The sequence below is a fragment of the Accipiter gentilis genome, chromosome 9 (assembly GCF_929443795.1).
Source record: "Accipiter gentilis chromosome 9, bAccGen1.1, whole genome shotgun sequence".
Taxonomy (NCBI): Eukaryota; Metazoa; Chordata; class Aves; order Accipitriformes; family Accipitridae; genus Astur; species Astur gentilis.
In genome coordinates, this window is record NC_064888.1 from 22,410,583 (window position 1) to 22,425,283 (window position 14,701).

The 14,701-nt window shown below is 48.4% G+C and overlaps 1 long non-coding RNA gene across 1 annotated transcript in view; it reads right to left on the minus strand.

Moving 5' to 3' along the window:
- The window catches only part of LOC126043094 (uncharacterized), a 78,993-nt gene that overhangs the window by 18,037 nt on the left and 46,255 nt on the right, over nt 1-14,701 (minus strand). The gene's annotated exons all lie outside the window — the stretch shown is intronic.

Below are 14,701 nucleotides of genomic sequence, written 5' to 3' on the forward strand. Positions count from 1 at the left end.
GCGTACCAAGGTGGAAAAATCTGGTCTTGAGTGATGATGTCTCATACCTGAATGGTGAATTCTCCTCTCTCCAGGAAGATTGGGTTAAACATGCCACTTTGTCTATTTCCCAAATTACATTTTGGACTGTATTGCACATTGTCAAAAGAAAGCCTTTTTTCCCTACTTAATTCTTACCACGTTATTGTAATTAGAATTAATAGAGATATTCAAGCTTGTCCTAGCTAAACTGGAAGAGAAGCATCAGGCATGTGTACTTTTACATGAAAATTAAATCAAATCTGCCATCTGATTATCTCTGAGCGGTTTACTGTGATTAGTTCCCTCCCAATGTACTGTGTATAGTAAGGCCTGACATCTAGCATTACAGGGGATGGATCTAATGTTGACACTTAAATAACAGGAACCGTACTTGCTGCATAACTTGTTTGCTATCTAGGATAGGTACTTCATCGGTCTTTTTTTTTTTTTTTTTTTTTTTTTTGGAAAAGAACAGATCATGAGACTGAAGAACCATCTAATTGTGTCATTATACACATTCACTCCTCTTTTCTCTGCTTGATAGTTTTTGTAGCTTTTTTTAATTGGGATTGTTTGGAAAGGATTTTTATTTTGGCTCTGTGTAGGCAGCCTGATATTCCTTTACAAGGGCCTTCTGCCCGAGTTCACCACACTCATGTATCATATGGTCATTGCGCTACACATTGATGGCAAAATTAGCTGTGCCTTGTGTTTCTCCTCTAAACCAGTTACAAATATAACAAGATAATGATCATGACAGGAACTAAATGCACAGTGAATATTTGAAGGAACCTACTGCTAATATATTTTTTTAAGTTGTTATTTGGATTTTTTAGATGCAACAAAAATCTGTAATTTCTTTTATTCTTTGCTATACAGAAGGTGGTTGAACTTTTTTATAGCAGATTCAATCACTTGTTGTAGAGCAAAATTTTCAGCTCCTGTGAAGAAGTAGGGTAGAGTTATTCATACCATGTAAGCACCATAGAGTAGCTGTATAGAGAAACAGTTAAAAACAACACACAAACCCACACAAAACCACACAAAAACTGCAAAGGCTCCTGCATGCTCACCCTTTAAGTGCTGTGATGTCAGTCTTCTTGAGAGCCTTTGAGCGGCTATCCCCATAATTACAAACACAAGTAAGCCAAACTGTATGATGCCACTGAGGGAGAAATTCTGTATTACCCCAGCCAGATTAGCTCACAACCCTGTGACAAGCTGGTGAAAAAGGGCAGGTTTGGATCAGGCCATGAAACTGATTACAGGCTCACGTAACGCTATGTAAATTTGTAACTACTACGTGTGCAATTGCTAAAACAGTCATGAGCACTGGACATATATCTGGCACGTATACTCCTTTTTCCCACCATCACGTTTTGTCCTGTTTCTGGAGATCGTTGCACAGGATTACTTGCAAACAATTTCTGAAGGATGCAAAGCCTCCAGAGTTGCGATGCCTGCCCAGCTGCTGCTGAGCTATGGGTAAGTGCTGTAGAATCTAACCTTGCAGTAGCAGAGTTGTTAATAGCTGCTGAAGAGCCAACTTATTGCTATAGACAATACAAGGGGCATGGGGAAAGGCAGTATATTTTATTAGGCCAGGAGACATCATTAGGAAAACATATTTTTAGAAATGCAAGCCTTGTATATTTTGTTTAGTGAGAAGATTTGCAGGAATGTGAAGGAGGGTTTGTGCACTCAGAAGCAGGTCTTTTGTTTCCTAACTACGGCAGTCTAATAAAAGATATTCCTTTATCCAGCTTTTAGTTGCTGGGGATCTTGACAGAAAATTGTAGTGGGGGTCTTTGTGTGTGTACCTCAACATAACTTGATTATTTTTTTTTTGTTAAGCATTTTGTTTCAATTAGCCATTTGAATCGGCAATTTAAATGGAGTCAGCACTGACAACGTCGTGCAAACTATATACCATGATTAAGATGATTTGTTGGATTTTTTTAATGTAACTCTTATTCTTTTCTCCTCTTCTCACATGATTTCCAATAGATGACATGTTTTAATTAATTTTAAAAAGTCACTATTCCCTCCAGCATGGAAGTACTGTTTCATTCACGGGTGAATGCAAGCCAGCTGACAGGACAGTGTTCCAGCAGCGTGCTGTTGTAGCCTGCTGTAAGACTTGAGGTGCTCAGGATGAATAGCTCACAGGTTACCTAACGAAGCTGCTGGCCTGTTGACAGGGATCGGAGGCCTAATCCTAGCATCACATAATTCCATGATGGAAAGGGCCTTTAGAGATCATATAGCCTAGCCCCCTCCTCTCTCTCCTTACCACCTCTAAGAGACCTTCACCTAACCTATTCATAACAACGTTCTCCACTAGCAGGGAATGTATCCCCTCCCTAGGTGAACTCTTCCAGGGCTTTCTTCCTGTCACCTGCTCAATGGCTTCCCTTGGTGTCTAAATTAAATCTCCACCCCTGCAGTCACAATGAACAAATGATGTCTTCTTCACAGAGGCTTTTTATACTGCAGAACACTTACTGTGTTTTTTCCTGGTCCCTGCTTCTGCCCCAGGACAAATTTCTAGGCTCCCCTCAGAGTATCAGAACTGCCTTTTAGAAACAAGCCAGTGAAAAAAGGAGCAGTAAACCTGGAGTTCCTCTACCACAAATGCAGTTAGTACATATGATTTTTTTTTTGTTCGCCTCTAGCTAGGTGTGAGCAGTTCTGCTGACAGTCCTTCTGCTTAGGGAACCTCTCTGTGCAGTGAATGAGTGGTCAGTCCAGGAAATACTCTGACCCACATCGTATTTTAAGGAATTTATTGTCAGGAATACTTCCGGGCTGTGCTCCTTTGTCTTATCCTAACATGATGAATCCCACTGCGATAGTTGTTTCTGGGTTTAGGAACAGTCCTCCCTGGGTACCTCTGAAAGGTTCCTTCTAGGCCTGATGAAAAACGGACCCCTCAACAAAGAGGGGAAAAAAAAGAAGGGAGAAGAGAAATTCTGTTGGCTGGTTTTCACAAGAATGAAAGGTTGGTGAATAAGGCCCAAGGCACTGGAAGGAATAAAGACGTGAGGTAAGTGCTGAAAGGTGCTATCAGACACGTGTCGCTCCTTAGCCAGTAAATACTGGTGCTCCACAGGGTTTTACATCAAACACCACAGACATCAACACATACCATGGTGACTTATGAGGTCCTAAAGTTTGGGTCATGTTCTCCCTGAGCTGGCACACCTCCCTGTGCTACCTAGTGTAAAACGAGGCAGCTTCCTATGCAAATGCTGTATCCTGCCTCCTAGCAAGGAAGTGCTTGTACCATTTTGCAAGCCAGATAGACATCTCAAGCCCCACCTAGATGCCCCTCCAAAACTGAAGCATGCACTAACAGTACAATTCAAGTTTACCAGCTGAAAAGGACCTTTACAGACCTGCATAAACGAATGACTCACCCCAGCCTGCCTGCAAAGTGCTGTATGTGCTTCCTTAATTATAGGGTGTTCTTTGTTCTGCCTTGTGTTAGGCTGTTCAAAATCAGCTGATGCAGACACGACCTGTCCTCTGGGCTAGGTGGGTGACCCAGTCTTTCAACACAGAAGGTCAAGGTCCACCCTCTCACCACCTGCTCTGTGCCCTAGCCAGCAAGAAGGCAGACCTGCAGCATACCTGGGCCCTGAAGGATGGATGTGATGTGATGTGATGTGGTGTGGTTGCCACAGGCAGCGAGACATGCACTGTGAAAAAACCTGTGTGCTTCCCCAAAGCAGCAGCAGCTCCACACCATAAGCCATGCTGCTTGTGCATGGGCAGGGATATCTGCTGTATGGTCCTGGGGGTGTGACTGGATGCCTGGCCCTGGCATGTGGCCTTTCACTGGGGTCTCATCCCTCATCATTCCAGCTGCCGGAGAGCTCTGCAAATGCTTTCCATCCATTCACCCCATTGACTCCATTCCACCACTCTCATTTTGCTAGGGAGTAGTAAAACACAACAGACCCTAGTAATACCAGATTCAGTCCAAGGATCCAGCCCAGACCTCCAGTGACCTTCCAGCCAGCTGCTGCTCTCTTAGTGCCCTGTGACAAATTAGGTCTTGCCTCACTGTTGTTCAAGCAGCTGCTCAGTGCCATCATCAGGTAGGTGACATGGAGGGGATGTCTCTTGCACATCCCAGCTGGCCTAGCAACATCACCTGTGTGAACGCTGTAGTCCAGAGAAAACACCCTTGCTTGTACCTTTGAGCCCTGTGATTCTACAGGTGCAAGAGTCATGGGAAGCATCCCTGGGTAATGTCAGAAGAATAGCTACAATCAGTACCCGTGGAGAAGCACCTCTTCCAATAAGGAAGGACCAGGCTCAGGCTATAAATTCATATATCACCTCGTCACCAAGACAGAAGCCTGTCATCCCAGGGTTAAGGACCTCCCCTCCGGGGGTACAGCCACAGGCCTCCAGCACCAGCGGGGCCTGGGACTACTTCTTGCTGCTGGCCGGTGGGTGAATGTTGGCAACACCTACCTATTATTATTATTTCCAGTTTTGCCTGTTTTTTTCTCAGGCTTGCCTCAGGGCCAACAGGCACTGCAGGGCTCACGGAAATTCTGCAAAAGCAGAAAAGCCCAGCTCTGGTTTCCACAACGAACCCTAGAAGTTTACTCGCGTTTTTCACTCCCGCTTTTAACAACGGGATAGCAAAGAGGATGCTGTGGAAACGCTGCTCAGGGTGACGTTCTAGGCCAAACCCAGGTTCTTCCTGAAATGCCCGCACGGCTTGGCGCACGACTCGCCAAGCCTCGCAGCCGAGTGCAGGCAGCTGCTCGCGGCGAGCTGCCGGCGCCACCTGGTGCCGCCGCTCCCGGAGAGCGTTTCTGCTCTTGGCTGCTTCCCTGAAAATTCGGAACTTGCCCCATCGCCGGAGCAAAGGCTCCCCGTCCGGCCCCTCTCCCCAGGGGTGCTTGCACAGGGCCCCACCACGGCTCCCAGCCCTCGCTGCGCCCCGCCGGAGCTCCGCCTGGAGTGATCTGGGCTGCAGGCAGCCTGAGGGGTCCGATTAAATCCCATCCGCCTCCTCCCATTCCTCCCGTCCCAGCCCCCAACTCAGGGGCCGTCTCCTAGCAGCCTCCTCTTCCCACGACAGCATCTAGGTCTGTTATGTCCGTTGGGAAGCACAGAAGGTCTCCTGGAAGCGTCGGTGTTCCCAGGACTTCTGAGATTCTAGGGCTGACGATGAGGGGCACTGCCACCCCTCTGATAGGTGTCACCGGTCGAGCTGGTATAAAAGAGAGAGAGGATGTGTGCGATCTGCGGGAAGCTTTTGGTGTGCCCTCTCCTGGTTGCTGAGGCACACAAGCTGTTTGGCATTGATTGATCGATTCTCACTCTGCTAGCTTACCACTGCAGCCTGGGCAGGCAATCTTCACAATTCCAGTTACAAAGTACTTCGGCTGGCAGTGACTAGCCATGAGCTCATCTCACCTAAGCAACAGAGCCGAGAGCCGCTTTAGAGCCTCAGAGGAGCATGAGCTGGAGGCAGTGGGGAAGAAAGCTTGGGACAATCCCGTTTACGATGGCTCTCCCTCTACCTCCTTGAAGATTCAGGCCATCTACAACCCCAAGTCCATCCCGGAGAATCCCTATGAGAATTTTGAAGAGGTGGGGGATCCACTGCCCTACCAGGAAGAGCAGAGCAAAGCTGTGGATGGGAAGACAAGTCCTTTTCTCAAGTGCTGCTTCTACGTCTTCAGAGGCATCCGAGGTAAAGCTCTGACATATGACTAGAAAGGTTGTACTAGCCCTTGGGAAGAGCAATGGTAAGGGCGGGAGACGGGGTGGTGGTGGGGGGAGTGTGGGGATGCAGAAGGTAGAAACCCCATAGTGTCCGTGTAGCCCAGGAACCTGCTCAACATAGACCAGCATTACCCCGGAGATAATCTTTGGCTGACCTGGAAGGAGCTTCCTCATTCTGTGTGCCTTGCTGTAGCTCCAGGGTCTGTTCTGTTACCTTTCCTGTAAGGCAGGAGGCACAGACAGACTCAGTGGTGTGTGTGCTCAGGGTCATGCAGTGAATCTGTTGGCAGAGCTTTGGACAGAGCTTAGGTGTCCTGAATCCACAGCAGCCATCTCTCTGGTGATGAGACTATTCCTGTCTGTGTGTGCATTTTCTAGATGGAGGGGTACTGACCCCTGTGTTACAGTAACTTAAGAACTGATATAAATACCCACCAGAGAAAAATCTAGCATTGCCAGGACTGAAATGCAGAGGATAACAGGAATATATCAAGCAAGGCTTTGCTTGAAGACAGCTTAAAGAAAGAGGTGCTAGTTTTCAGTTTAAAAGATAAAGGTGGATTAAATATTATGTAGGCTTATTCAGAGGCAATCAAAAAACCTGGGAACAAGTTAGGTCTCCTGTAAGGATACAGCCGCAGGCAAGAGCATTTGCTGAACGGTTTCTTATAGAAGGCATAAAGTCCTAATACTGCAAAAACAGGGAAGACAAAGCAAGAAACTGTATTTCTTGCGGAGAGTACTAGTTTCTTGTCAATGTGTATTTTCTTCCTGACTTGGAAGGCAAGACTCTTTCTCAGGGCTGTACCCTCTAACAGTACATGCGAGTCAATAACGGTATAGCCTGGTCCTGAATTGCACGGCCCCTCTATGATCAATTCTTTCTTACTTGTCATTGCGGTTACAGTCTAACACTATTAATTCACATGGGAGCCAGAGCTGAAGCTTTAGAGGTTTCTCCCGGCCCAGGAGCAGTGCTGGGTGGGCTTGGTGGGTAATTACAGATTGCTCAGAGGTAGTGTATCATTTACCTGTTTTATTCTGATATCCTTTCTTCTGGTCATTGTTTGACACTTAAAATGGAAAACCAAATCCATACTTTAACATCAAAATTCCATTTGTGAGATGCCAGGCTTGAAACTGGAGCATGCAAATGAAAATACCCAGCAGGACACTAGAGCATTTCCTTCTTCTATGACTGTTGCAGCAGTGTGTCCTGCCAGCAAGGGTGGTAAATAGGGTTGTAGGACAGACCAGAGCTGGGAGGATGAGATCCAAAGGCCAGTGCAGCTGGAAGAAAGGCCACCATCAGCCTCACAGAGATGGAGACATTTTCCCTGAAAAATTTGCATCTTTCCTTTGCATCTTTCCTAGGTGCTCATTGTTTTTCACTGCCTCTCCAAATACTGCTTGTTCTCCCCTTCCCCTTCATTTAATCACCTTAGTGTCTCACATGGAAAATGGAGTTAGTAAAGATAAGTCTTTTAGACAAGGACAGTTTGGGGGGGGTGGGGGGGGTGGGGGGGGGGGTGGTGGTGCTTAAAACCTATTCCTTGGGATTGTGTGTCCATAGCTTTTCGGGGGTACTAGTCATAGCTGGCTTATTGAGTTCTTTTCTTGTCCCCACCATCTACTGGGCTGGACTACCAGTGAGTAGCTGCTGCTCCTAGTGTCACTGCTCAGGACTGTTTGTCTCTAAACTGTGTCCAAGCAACTCTGAGTCCTCTGGTTCCTGCCTGCCTCCTGCCACCTTGGCTATTTTGTGGCAGAATTTGCTGGGTATCTGGGTGGCACAGGGACCAATGAGGGACACCCAGCTTCCAACTGCTTTTGGAAGAGGTTCTCTGGCTGTATCCAAGACCGTGAGCTAGTCAGTCACCTGGGTCACAAGTCTGGTCTAAAAGCAGCCTCGGAAGATAATGTAGGTGTTGCCATTAATTCTTACCAGTAACTTGTTACTAGCAGGAAGGCAAGAATTACAAACAAATTGCATTGATTGCCTGTTTTCTAGGTTCTGGGTTTTTTTCTTTGCTCTGCCTTGTGAGTGCTGGACAGTCGATGTAAGATGCCATAAGGTAGCCTGGATGTCTTCTAGTCTTGAGTATCCTTCTATTCCAAATATCATGTCCAAAACAGATGCACCCCCAAGGGGGTAGGTAGTGCCAAAGGAGACACAGATGGGGATGTGCTTCCTGTATGAGGTGGTATATTTCCATGGCGTGTTTCCTAGAGAAACAGCTGAAACCAAACCTCAGCTGATGCAGTTTTACAATTACTGGATGCAATCTGAACGGGTACTGGACCAGCCTCATGGTCCTCCAGGTATAATTTTGGGCAAGTCTCTGAACTGAGTTTTCAAGGATATTTTAATCTCCCTGAATTTAGGTGTTCCTGAGTATATTTCTGTTCCCAAAGCAAAGCAAGTCTGTGCCTCTGCTCCCAACGTGTGGACAGTAGGTGTTCCCTGCCTCATGGAAAAACAGATAAACCTGTTAAAAGATTGTGATGTAGTCACAGCTAGAGATGAAGGGGGTCAATTAAAAGTGACCTGAACACATGGGTGTGTTGTTTCTCCTTGGATTTCTCTGTTGTGGAGATTCCTGTAGACCACATGATAATCTCTCCTGCATGAGTTAATCCAGATCTTCTCCAGGCTCTCATTTCTGTTGCTGGTCAGATATGACCAGAATAGGCTACTGGTTTGTCTGTCCAGGAGTGAAGGTGAACACTGCAACAGTCACTATGGTAGCTGATGGTGCAAAAAGCTCTCTCAATCTGTTGAGATGCCAAAGAGCTATCGGAAGGAGAGGAGTAAATGTTCACAGACCACTATATCGGTTTTGCTTGCTCCAAAGAAAAAAGCGCTTTGTCCTCTGCCAGAGATGACTTCAAATATGTGGCCTTTGATCCTGGCTTGCAGGAAGATGATTGTTGCATACTACTGGGGATAGGCACCAGGGCTCAGCTCTCTAGGAGCTGCAGAAAGCAGCAAGACTGTGGGTGTTATTGACATGGCTTCCATCACTAGGCTTTCAAGTGGAAGTTCTTATGCCTTTCAACTTCAGGAGCATTTCAGAAATCACAACAGAAAGCCATTACAAAAAGAACAAAAAAATACACTAATGGTATCAGGCGGTTCATCAAACCCAAAATATCAAGGCTCCTTCTAAAGGAAGCGTTTCTCCCTTTTTGATCAACCCTGGTGACATTTAATGAGTTGCTTTCACTGTGTGAAGAAATTGGATCACTAGCTGGTGCAATTGGCGTAACTGTATTGAAGTCAGCAGAGCTCCATTGATAGACATCCTGAAGATAATTTGGCTCTAAATTTTATGCTGAAAATATTAGGCAGGGTAATTTGATTGAGTCTTATGACGTACAAGAAATCTGCAAGAGCTTTTAGGTAAGCAAGGGACGAACGTTTGGGGGCTGAGGGTTCAATATACACTAAAAGGACCAATAGTTGTAAAGCTAACGTCAGATGCAGTGTCTGGTATAGAAGTTCTATCAAAAGGTCAGCTGTTGGCACGTGGACAACTGAGAAGAAATTTTATGGTTTCAAGAGTACTTGTGACAAAGACTGAGTTTCTGCAAAGAGTAAGTTGAAAAACAGGCAGGAAAAGATCAGTCCATAATGAACTCAAACGGAAAACTGGAGAGTGATTTAGCAAAGTAAGCAAGCCAATATATTTCAGTTCTGTCAGCCCCAAATCTTTTCTTCCTGCTGGAATGGTTCTTTTTAGGGGTTATTTAACACATTTTTACAGCTCTTAGTCAAATTTTGAAATGAAAAGTGGTTTTGCCTTAAAGTGACAAAAATCCAACTGCCAGCAGTGTTCTTTGGAAATGGGACTTCAGCTCCTCACATAGCCTTTGAGAATGGCCATCAAAACTCTCCAATTTCTTCTTTACACCCAACAGGTCTGTGGGGCACTACGTTGACCGAGAACACAGCTGAAAACAGAGAGCTTTACGTGAAGACCACACTGCGAGAGCTGCTAATCTATATTGTGTTCTTGGTGGACATCTGCCTACGTAAGTAGCTGTCATATCTCATAGGTGTTTTTTCTGTGTGCAGCATGAGGGGAATAATGTGAGATTTTATTATTAGACTTCCTCACTCTGTTGTAGGTGTTGAATTTATTGTACATGCACTCACTGCAGCAACCAGTTGTGCCATTAACCTACAGAACAGCTGCTGCACGCAGAAGTAAAAAAACTGGCTATTGCTCTAGACCTAATTGGTATTGGTTAGGTTTAAGCAGTGTTTTCTGATCCACGTTATCAGTCCTAGCCATTGACTCCACAGTCCTGGGAGAATCTGCCCAGGGTCTTTTTGTAGTTTCACAGCAAATGTTCAAGACCCAGAAAGCAGTTCTAGAAGCTTCCTGGGATCAAAGACACAGGTTTCAGAGACATTTTCCCCTCTGAGAGTGGAGGCGTGGCTGAGGTGATAAAGCAGGTGGCAGCTCACACTGTTGTTCTTGGGTGGATTTAGTGCCTCCCTGTACTGAATGCTAATGGACTTTGTGTGGGTAGAACAATGGCCTCTTTGGTTTTTGCAAAGGTTCATTCATTATCACAAATGAGCACCCCTGGCATGGGACAGTGACGAGGATTATATTTCATGGACCCTATGGCAGCATAGACAGACAGACAATACCAACCTGAGTTACTATCACACTGGCCCAGGGAGACAGTGCTTCAGTCACTCTTCCTAAAGAACCAAGATACACACGCAGACGTACGTGTGGTCACACACTGACTCATCCAGAAGTGGGGGGGTCTTGAATGTCAGCTGCTTTATTTTCATGGTGCCCTTTCAAGAGGGCACCTTGGTGATCTCAGTGATCACCATGATGGGTGTTTTTCTGCAGGAAGGAGCACTGGAGAGTTGAAGCAACATGTTCATGGAAGTTAGAGCTTGCTCCTGTTTGAGGTTTTCTTGGTAGATGAGAACTTACCTGGAGCTTTCCACTTGGGAAAATAGGGTGGTCTCTATACCTTCGTGGCTTCACATCAGAACTTCAAAATACAGATCACGGACTTTGTTTTGAGAAAGAAAATTTCCCTCAGAAATTTTGTCTGATGACAAAAGTTGTTACCCAAGATGTTCAGTTGCACCATCCAATGGTCTTCTCTGGCTTCTAAACTCTTATAAAGTCTGTCAGTCTGACACTTTAAATCCTGGAACATGCAACAGATAAGTTTGTAAATTCCTAAGAAAGCAGAAAGTACTATGATTAGAGATTAGCTTCTCTTGTGCCTTGCACAGCTTACTTGTGATAGTATAAGTTACACAGGAAGCGAATATAAAACATATTTATATCACGCTCCAATATTCAGGTATAAGTGTTGTCCCTCAGATGGGGTTCATTTACTCAGTGTGCAAGCCAGTAACACACAGAGTCAAGGTATTTTCAAATTAATTTCATTGATGCGTATGAATAGGTGCCTGTCTCAAGACAGCACACCCTTGTCTTAAAAATTCCCACATTTATATGCTTAAGTAATACATATTCATTATTATTTCCCCAAATGACTGGTCACACACCTCCAGGCGGGAAAATGGTGCTGCTGGGAAAGCGCAGGCCTTATTATTTCCGAATAACCCTCTTCTCCCCCTCCCGCGCTCTCTCTCCCCCGCGCTCCGGTTTGCAGCACGCCGGCTCTGGCCGTGCCACCCGAAGGGCTTTCCGGCGGCAGCGGCCACAGCTGGGAACCGAAGCGTGGGCCAGTTTTGCCGAGGCATTCAGCACGCCGGCTGCAAGGGCCGGCAAACACGGGCTGCCTCGGGGGTCCCCGGGTGCTGAACAAGGCCGGGAGTCCCCTCTGCCCGCTCCCGCACGGAGCGAGCTGGCGCTGCGCAGAGGTGGCCTTTTTGGCCGCTACGATCGGATGTTCAAAAGGCGGCTGGGTGGGGGACATCAGTTAAAGTCGGAGCCGGGCCGGGGATTTCCCCCTTCTCCGTTCGCTCCCCTCCAGCCGCCGCCAACGGCGTGGGGAGAGCAGGGACGCTCGCTCCCGCGGGAGGAAAGTTCCCCCTCGCCGGGGTGAACGAACCCGCCTGAGGCGGCGGCGGCCGGGGGGCCGGGCTGCCGGTATTACGTGTTGCGCGGCGTGTGTGCCCGGCGGCCGCAAGGCTCTGGCGAGGGGCCCCGGCGGGAGGTAACCTGCAGTAACCCCGCGGCGCACAGGCAGCCTCGGCGGGGCGCGCCGGCCCGGGCTGCGCGGGGCGGGGGGCGAGAGCCGCCGCGGGCCGCTCCCTCACGGCGCGTCCCGAGCCGCGGCCCTTTCGTTCCCCGGGTCTGCCGCGGGAGAGGCGGCTGTGGGAGCGGCGGCGCACGGCCTTCTCCCTCCCGGCGGGGCAGCGCGGGCGTCGTCACCAGCCCAGCCAGTTTTCACGTAACGTTTTTATTATGAACAAATAAAACTTCAGATCAGCACGACCGCGGCCGTATTAGTAGAAATTACTCCAAAAAGGTTTTTCTTCTCCCTTTCCGGTACACAAAACGGAGACGCTACTATGCAGAAACCCCTAAGCTGGGAAAAATTGTATCCTACTCACATTTCAACAGCGACAGAGCTTAGACGCTGTGCAGATTCAACTTTCCAGTCCTTCCTGAACACCCAACACGTGGGCAGCTGCTCCTCACAGTACCAGCGGGGCTGGGAACGGCTTTGGAAAACCAACCAGGCCGCGCTTCTGCCAGCAGCAGCGCGCGTGCGGGACGTACGCCTTCCTCCTCCGCGCTCGGCCGGTCGGCAGCGAGCCTCAGCGCACCCCAGGGAGGCACGGCGTAACCCCCTGGCACAGACCGGGAACCGAGGCACGGAGAGTTTTCAAGTGACTGACTTTGTCCCAAATGACGCAGTGCGCGAGCAGCGGCGGTGGGAACACGTCCCAGGAGAATGGCTGCTCTAGCCACGAGGTCCCGCTGCTGCCTTCTCTGCTTCCACCTCTCACAGGCTCGTTTAAGCTGAACATACGGATGACGCGCCCAGGATACAAACATGCCACCAAAAATATATATATATTTAGAGGTGTGTGTGTGTATGTTATAGCTCTATATCTCTACCTATATCACAAAATTCTACTTGAGCTGTTGTTGCATCTGTTCCTTAATCTAACCAAAATGCTAACTCCAGTACATTCAAAATCACCTGCACCCACAGTTCCATGTAGGCAATTAAATAATTAAGAAACCCCTCGAATGTTCACAATTCAGAAAAAAAAAAAAAAAAAAAAAGAAAAGAAAAAAATACGGCAAATAGCTGTCAATACTCCTATGTATATTAAAGAAAGATTTAAGGCACCCAGAGATATTTGCCAATCTACCTTTAAAGTGACTGGGCAAACACCAGGACTGTTTGGTTACTGCTCCTCAGCTCCCACGCTAATTCCAGATTCTGGACCCGAATCAGCACTTGACATGTGAAAGGAACCCTTAATGTCAAATCCTGCTTCTCTGCTGAGAGGATGCGAAATAGGGCAGCATGTCACAGCACGCTTCTCTCCGGTAGGGTGTGTCCCGTGACCCCTTAAGGGCACCAGGAGCAAGGAAATCATTCTCCTCATCTTCTCCCCTCCCCACACCCCTTTCAAATTACTGGATGGAACAAATTCATCCTCCCTGGAGACTTCTGTGAATTCAGAGAGGTTCAGACTAGAGCAAAGTCAGCCCCCAATTACAGAGCCAACAGCCTTTCTCTTTTTTTTGGAGGGCTTCTTCTGTTTTCAAGTGGTAGGATACAATTCTAGCCACAACTCCCTTTGCCCCAGCCAGCCACGAGCCTCAGAGCACCAAGGATGCCGCCTCCTGACGCTGGGAGCTGAAGGGCTCCCTGCGCCATTCCTCCCTGTTGTACCTCTCGGCTGGAGACCACCTCGCTCCCAGTGGCTCAAAACCTGGAAGGGTCCCATTGCTGAGCAATAACAGGGCCACGGTGGTGGTGGCGGGCAGGGGAAAGGAGAGGAGAAGGACTTCTTTTCTGAGTAACGAGCGTGCTCTTGTTGAGGAGAACATCACAGAGCTGTCCTGGCTCCTGGCGAGTTTCACAGCAGCAGGAAAAAGCAAAGCTGCAGAGACTTGCTCCCGTGAAGCTTGCCCGGCTGCTATCTGGCAAAGCTGAGGCGAGGAAGTTGGCATCCACTCTCTCTGCCCTCCCTGCCCTGCCTGAATAAGGCAGATGCTGCAAACCCCGCTCCAGTATCACCTCGTTCTGGCCACCTCTTGTGCGTTCCTCCGGCTCCGTTTGGTGCATTTAAGCAACAAAAACAAGACTATTGCTACAACTACTACTACTACTAAAAATTAATAACAATGGGGAGAGTTAAGGGGGGAAAAGAGCACATTCAGCCCAGTGAGGGGCTCAGGGCCATGATGCCCAGAACCTAGCCCACCACCTGAACTCAAGCTGCGGTCTCTGCAACTTGCAGGAAACAACACCCACAAGGACTTTTTTCCCCAGCACACCCTCCAGCTGCGTGCCCACGTCAGCTCGGTGATATAACTGACCTTTCCGCAGGCTCAGCCGCCCTCGCTGCCTGCCTCGCCAGCGAAGGAGCAAGGTGGCGAGATGGCTCGCCAAGGGGGCTGGGAGGCAAGCTAAGGGACTAACGAGGAGCTGCTTTCGCCTCCCCCTTCCCGCCCCCTCAGAGGAGCCGGGAATGACAAACCACCCTGGGGGACCCTGGGCAGGAAAGCCCAGAGGTGGCTCGCACTGGTGGCAGTGTCTCACCTCGGAGGTCTTGGCTCCCTCGAGTCCCCCCATGCCGCCTGGCCCCGCGTCGGTGTTTCTCAGGCACTTGTTAATCGACTGAGCGGAGCCCCCAGGGATGGAGAGACCTGCTCCCGCGGACACCCTCACCCCTCCCTATGCCTGTAGCCCCACCCCTGCGCTCAGCACAGGATGCGGATCCGCA